The sequence below is a fragment of the Nicotiana tomentosiformis genome, chromosome 9 (genome assembly GCF_000390325.3).
Source record: "Nicotiana tomentosiformis chromosome 9, ASM39032v3, whole genome shotgun sequence".
NCBI lineage: Eukaryota > Viridiplantae > Streptophyta > Magnoliopsida > Solanales > Solanaceae > Nicotiana > Nicotiana tomentosiformis.
In genome coordinates this window covers 72546598-72552952 of record NC_090820.1, presented here as the reverse complement: position 1 = coordinate 72552952, position 6355 = coordinate 72546598, and the positions used below count along the sequence as shown (strand labels likewise).

At 33.6% G+C, this 6355-nt stretch overlaps 1 long non-coding RNA gene across 7 annotated transcripts; it reads right to left on the bottom strand.

Moving 5' to 3' along the window:
- Positions 1–525: 525 nt before the first annotated feature.
- Positions 526–4910, bottom strand: LOC108944950 (uncharacterized). Of its 7 annotated transcripts, none has more exons than XR_011410915.1 (4): positions 4867–4910; positions 4231–4323; positions 3669–3805; positions 526–3014 (listed from the first exon to the last, which is right to left on the bottom strand). It is a non-coding gene; the product is annotated as an uncharacterized lncRNA (long non-coding RNA). The 7 variants fall into 7 exon arrangements; XR_011410913.1 differs by having other exon boundaries at positions 4828–4871; XR_011410914.1 differs by lacking the exon at positions 4867–4910 and having other exon boundaries at positions 526–1605; positions 1687–3014; positions 4231–4821.
- Between the last annotated feature and the right edge of the window lie 1445 nt (positions 4911–6355).

The window sequence follows — 6355 nt, the reverse complement described above, 5'->3', positions numbered from 1 at the left end:
TTTCTCTCATTGTTGAGTTATTTGGTGTTGAAGTTGTGGAAGTCGTTAATACGTTGAGGCGATATTGGTTATTGTTTAACATCTATCTTATTAAGCATTTTTCATCTATTGTTGTTGTTGATATTCTTGTACTAGATAATGGTTGCCCGTGCTGCGCACGGGTCCAACATATTAAGCATTGTGCTTGTTTTTTCCCACGTGTTCTGGTGCCAATAGAACAATGTTCCATATATAGATAGTATTAAATTGGACTATCATAACCAGTAAGCTTTTCGATACATTATATGAATAGCGCGACATTCTAATATCTGCAAAAGAGGACAAAAACACAAACTACAATGCTACTGCCATCACAAGTAACGATTACAATCACGTATTATTGATGCAATACCCACAGAATACATGAAGTGTGTATTTTCACGCACAAACATATCACAAGCACATTTAACCGCTTATTCCCTTTTGAGTATCAGGTAAAGTACCCAAATCAGTCGCTCTTGTTATACTAGAAACAAGAGCACAATGAACAGAAGAACGTATAAGAAGTTTTATAGTACCTTCAAAAGACAAGTAAACATCAATCAAAGCTTATGAGTTATTACATTAGAACCAAAAGTTTCTTGAATCATGTTAAAACTCGAACATCATCGGTATTCTTGTTGGATATCCATTATCCAACCACCAGAACATGGCAGCAGGAGTAAAAACAAGAAATGGCAACTCCATATTCAGAACCAAGAGCAAAATTATCAATTTCAAAAAGCTAACTTAATGAGTGCAATGGAGGTGAATGAAATGCTAGAAATTATTCTCACAATAGCAGATGTGAAATTCTTTCAAATTAGAGCTGATATTCAATCATCATGCATGGTAACAACTCCTCAGAGGAACCATATTGAGACATAATCACTGCCAAGGCTAAGGTAATATCCAATATTACAACCAATAAATACACATCCGAGAATGGAAAATGAAAATTTCTCCATGCTTAGAATGAGAAATGTAATTATTTGTGACAAGGAGAGAAGCACGGATAGGAGAGAAGCACGCTGAAATATCTAATTATTTGTGACAAATTAAATTTGAAGTATAATATTGAGTAGTTGATTCAACGCCCTTTTTCATACTTCTGATAAGTTAAATAGTACATGAAAAGGGCACACAAATACTTTTAAACACCCTTTTCCATATTTTTGATAAGTCAGATAGTACATGAGAATGGCACACAAATACTTTCAGAAGTGTTTTTCATATTAAACTGGTAGCTAATGATTTGACACCTAAATATACACTAAAAGATTCCATATTCTGAACATTTTCTGCATAGGTAATATTTTTGCCAAAAACTTCTACTCTTGTAATCCAAAATTTGAGTAATCACTTTTCCTTTATACGCTATCTCACAATGATACCCCCTTAATTTAGGAGTGCAGTCAAATCAACGCAAGATTTTTTTATTAAGTACTTTAAGTCATGACACTTATAATTCTTTAATTAAGATTAATAATTTACGAATTTTTGAGAGGCTATGCAACAGAATGACACCAAAATTGATAGTCTAGCCAAGTGAAGCATATCAAAGATGTCGTCAATCGACCATACTACCTGAAAGCAAAACCAATAATTACATAATATAAGCAATACAGAAGGAAAATGCATATTATATATATAAAGTCTTTCACGTACCTTGTTAAGTTGCAAGGTACTCTTGGTCATTCCTAATTTAATTGAGTTCCTTTTTTTTTTGAAATGGCAATAAGGTAGTGCTGGAATTTTCAGTTCAAATGACCAAAAAAAGCAAATGTATAGCCGTCTTCTAATCTTAGAGGAATTCTAGGAATTTCATCATAGTTCTAGTGGCCAATCTTACATTTCCCTTCTTGACATTGTAAAAAAAAAACCATTGTTAGCATTTACTTTATCATTTGTACACCCTTTTTGATGATTGAATATTGGAAAAGAGGCCATCTAGTGCAGAAACATGTATCCCAAGTTGAAGAATGTTGCATAAGAAGATGATAAGCACACAAATATTTGCGACATTCTATGTTTCTATTACAGATGTTTGTTGCCACATAAAGATGTTCTCACCCTAATGGAAGTCCAAGTATTTTTTTTCTCTGCTAGCAATATCCATAAATTTTGAGGCTTATATCTTACTTGGTGGAGCAGAACTGGAAAGTATAAGCAATTTCTTAGCATGGTAATCCTTAGCATTACAACTTACTTGCTGACATACTCCAAGTGCCAGAGACAATACTTCAATAATAGCTCATGATCACATTTATACCCAAGTTGTAGGCTCAAATATGTATTTTAGAAGATTAGAATCAACAAATAAAATTAAGACCTTGTAGAAACAAATCACAGAAGAAACTACTAATTTCCTTGAATCGGATCAAACTGTAGGTTTTTCAATGGATCAATTCCATGAGGGAAGTTAAAATAATTTCTCAAAGTCGCTAATTCTTATCACTTCACTTATTTGTCAACTATCTTTATGTCTCAACTATCTTCAAAGTAACTCGACCCACTGATTCCTAATATAAAGAGTTTTGAGATTTAACTGGAGTATTTATCTCAAACAACCAATGCCTAACTCACTTGCTACTTATAAAAATGTGCTTGCATTTTAATTTCCCATTATGATGATATCATAACTTTTAACAATAATTTTTACAGCCTTGGGAAATTTGGATTCTCAAGATACATATATCTGGGGCACAAAGCATATAACCAATATTTTACCAACTACAACCTTTGAAAATACAAGTTCCAAGATAACCATAGTCCTATCCCTCCAAATCTTCTTTACAAACATACACAAGATCATTAGTTTATCATTCCAAACTAAATTCAAATAAAACATTAGAAATCAAAATCTCGAAAATAAACCATAATCCAACAGAACAAATTTTATCATTAGGGAAAAGTAAAAAATTGTTTTACCTTAGATTCATTTTTGGACTTGTTGGCAGTAGCTTCAGTATTTTTTGCCATAGGAAAAGCTTCTCCTTTAGATGTGGAGAAAAAGGAAACAAATTAGAAAAACCCAAAAAATCAAACCTATTTTGAAAAACACCAAACCTGAGAAACCAACAGACTACATTTATATGAAAAAGCACAAGAATAATAAAGCTTCCATCTTTGATAGTAATTTCATCCCCCACTCTACACAAACTCTTCCTCTTCAACAATCAACCCCTCTTATAAACACACATTCAATATATCAAAGTATTAAACAAAAGCACAAAATTTACTTAATTTGTACTAATAAGTTCATTATCATAGAATTCTCTCAACTTTGAACTACTCTTTTCTTTACCCTTTGTGGCATCCAATTTCACAAACACATAGCATGGAAACTGAAAGCAATGAGATCCCATGATAATAAATTAGCGGAAAGATACAAAAATAAAGGGCGGTGAGCTTACAAGTGAAGAATTGTGTATCCATAGGCGTAAGTGCAGATAAATGTACATGTTAAGTATTTTGGGTTCAATAAAAGCACTTTCTGAAGCTAGACATGAGAAACAATAGAACTATCACGTATTCAGATAACAGCCATATACATCATAGAACAAATCCCATTATGATGATATCACAACTATATCCAGAACAAGCAGAAGTTTTTAAATGGTACTTTCTCCTACAACAAAGTATGGAACCTGTAAACCCGAATAGCAAAGAAGGACAGAGCAACTGATTTCGCTTTTTCAAATGTCAAACTATCAATCCTTAATTGCCACCAATTTGTAAAAAATTGCGGTATCTTTGAACTACTTGAAACTCTTAAAATTATCTCCTGCATTTAAAGCAATGCTAAACTTTACTGTTAGAAAATCTAAAGAAATCTCTGTTTTCTCGATTAATAAATAGAATTGTCTAAAAATGAACTATATCCACAATGAAAAACAAAAATTCATGGAATATGAAAAAGAAACCTATCTACAGTAATCTAGAGTAACGTATCTGCACAAGTGAAACACAAATTGACTTATAATAAATTTTCCAGGTAATGAAGCATTCGGAGCAGCTAATTACAATCTTGAGTGTCAAAACGCACAAGTCTCCTAACGGGGAATCTGAAATAAAATTGTGGACTTCACTCTAATTATTATTATTATTATTATTATTATTATTATTATTATTATTATTATTATTCATAATCACACTATAAAAAAGGAAAAAACATAGAGATTGAAACTCAAGCTGGTAAAGCAATCATACCAGGTGTATATTAACGGTAACCACCGATCAGCCCGTCCTCCATCTCTCCGTGTTTGTCTCCTATTTCAGAATTGCATCTTTAGATAGGTTAATCTGCAGGAAAAAAATAACGTAAATTAAGAGACCCAATCTTCAAACGAATATTGATACCACAAAATTTTGATAAAAAGATAAATTTCATCAAAAAAATAAAGTAAATGTGCAAATCAAGAACAATTACTGACATATATGTAAAAATTCCAGCAAGAATTATTCCAAACAGCAGAAAACGAACAAATTTCATAAAAAAACATAGTAAATGTGCAAATCAGGAATATTTATTGATATGTATGTAAATATTCTAGCAACAATTATGCAAAACAGTAGAAAACAAACATTTACCAACCAAAATTTAGATTAGCAGTAAAAGAAGGGCAATAAACAAAGAAAATTGCACAAACAACAGACTAAATTAAAAGAGCTCGCAACAAATTCAAATAGAACAAAGTTGGATAAACTATCGGCATATGCCAACAGGAGAATTCACAGAGAAAAATCGAGAAGTAAAGGGGAAAATATAGTGGTATACAGGAAAATAGACTATGAGTAGAGTAGCACATGATACAATGAAAAGGCTCTGCAGGTCGTAGTGCTTACTCAACAAATTTTAGGCTACGTGTATATTGTACAAAAGCCCATGAAAATATTTCAGAACTCAAAAAGGTAATGAAAAGACTTAAAGCCCCCTGTCTCTACACCTGAAATGATCAAATTGCCCTTGGTAAGCAGGCATGATGATCGTGACCTGCTTCCCAAGCGGCTTCTATATAGTAGTAATATGTTATGGCTTTGAAGCCATCGGCTATTGTTGTGAAAATACTGATATTGTTGTTGTTGGTAAGTTATGATATATTGTCACTTGTGGTGTGAATTGTTGTTGTGATATGATATTGACGCGCATGTAGCAGTATAAGGTTTGGGTTTGATGTGCATGCGCCGGTATAAGGTAGGTATTATGTGCGTGTTGCTTGTAGGGGAACTACGTGAAGGCACGCGACGTCATAAGGTTGGCTAAAGTGCGTGTAGCTATTTCGAGAAAATTGTTTTCAAAACCTATTTTCAAATATAAGGCTCACGTGGCGGTATAAGAAAAGATTGTGGTTGAAATTGAGAAAAGTGAATACGAGGCGGTACCTCGATTGTGATTCTTAATTATACGAGGCGGTACCTCGGTTTTGATTTCATTATATACGAAGCGGTACCTCGTTGTGATTCTTGTTGTTATTTCATGTTGCAAAGTGTTTTGGTGGGAATATATCTTGTTGTTTCACTCTTATTTGTTCTAGCAGTTATTGTCCGTACATGATCATCGTAGCCCTTTTGTTGCTTATTTTATGCTATTTCTATTGTTGATTTCCGGTACTATTTCATGCTATCATCTTGTTTCCTATTAGTTGTTTCTTTACTTTCCGTCACATATCCGTATTACACTTTATACTTTTATTTATATCCTAGTAGGTGTCTTGACCTGGCCTCGTCACTACTCCACTGAGGTTAGGCTCGATACTTACTGGGTACCATTTTGGTGTACTCATACTACGCTTCTGCACAAGACTTCAAGGTATGCCTGCTCGGCGTCCGCAGGCCTCAGAGTCACTTTCCCTTATTCTCATTTACTGTTGTATTTCCTTTCGAACAGTGATGCATTAGTACTCTAGTTGTATTCTGTAGTGCTTATGACTCAGTTTCAACGGTTTTGGGGTGTGGATTGTGAGATTCTGTTTTTGGTATGTTTTTATCTATTATTCAGTTATTTTCAGTAACTTGTTAATTTATATTTGTGCAGTTGTTATTATTTGTTAGGCTTACCTAGTCGTAGAGACTAGGTGCCATCACGACATCCTACGGAGGGAAATATGGCTCGTGATAAGTTGGTATTAGAGCTCTAGGTTCAGAGGTATTACAAGTCATAAGTAGGTTTAGTAGAGTCATGTGGATCGGTACGAAGACATCTGTTTTTATCTTCGAGAAGCTACAGAGTTGTTAGGGAAAATCTACTTCCTTGATTCCTTATCGTGTGAATTGGTTGATTTCGAAAACTAAATCTCTGACTTTTTATTCTCTCACAGATGGCGAGGACATGCAC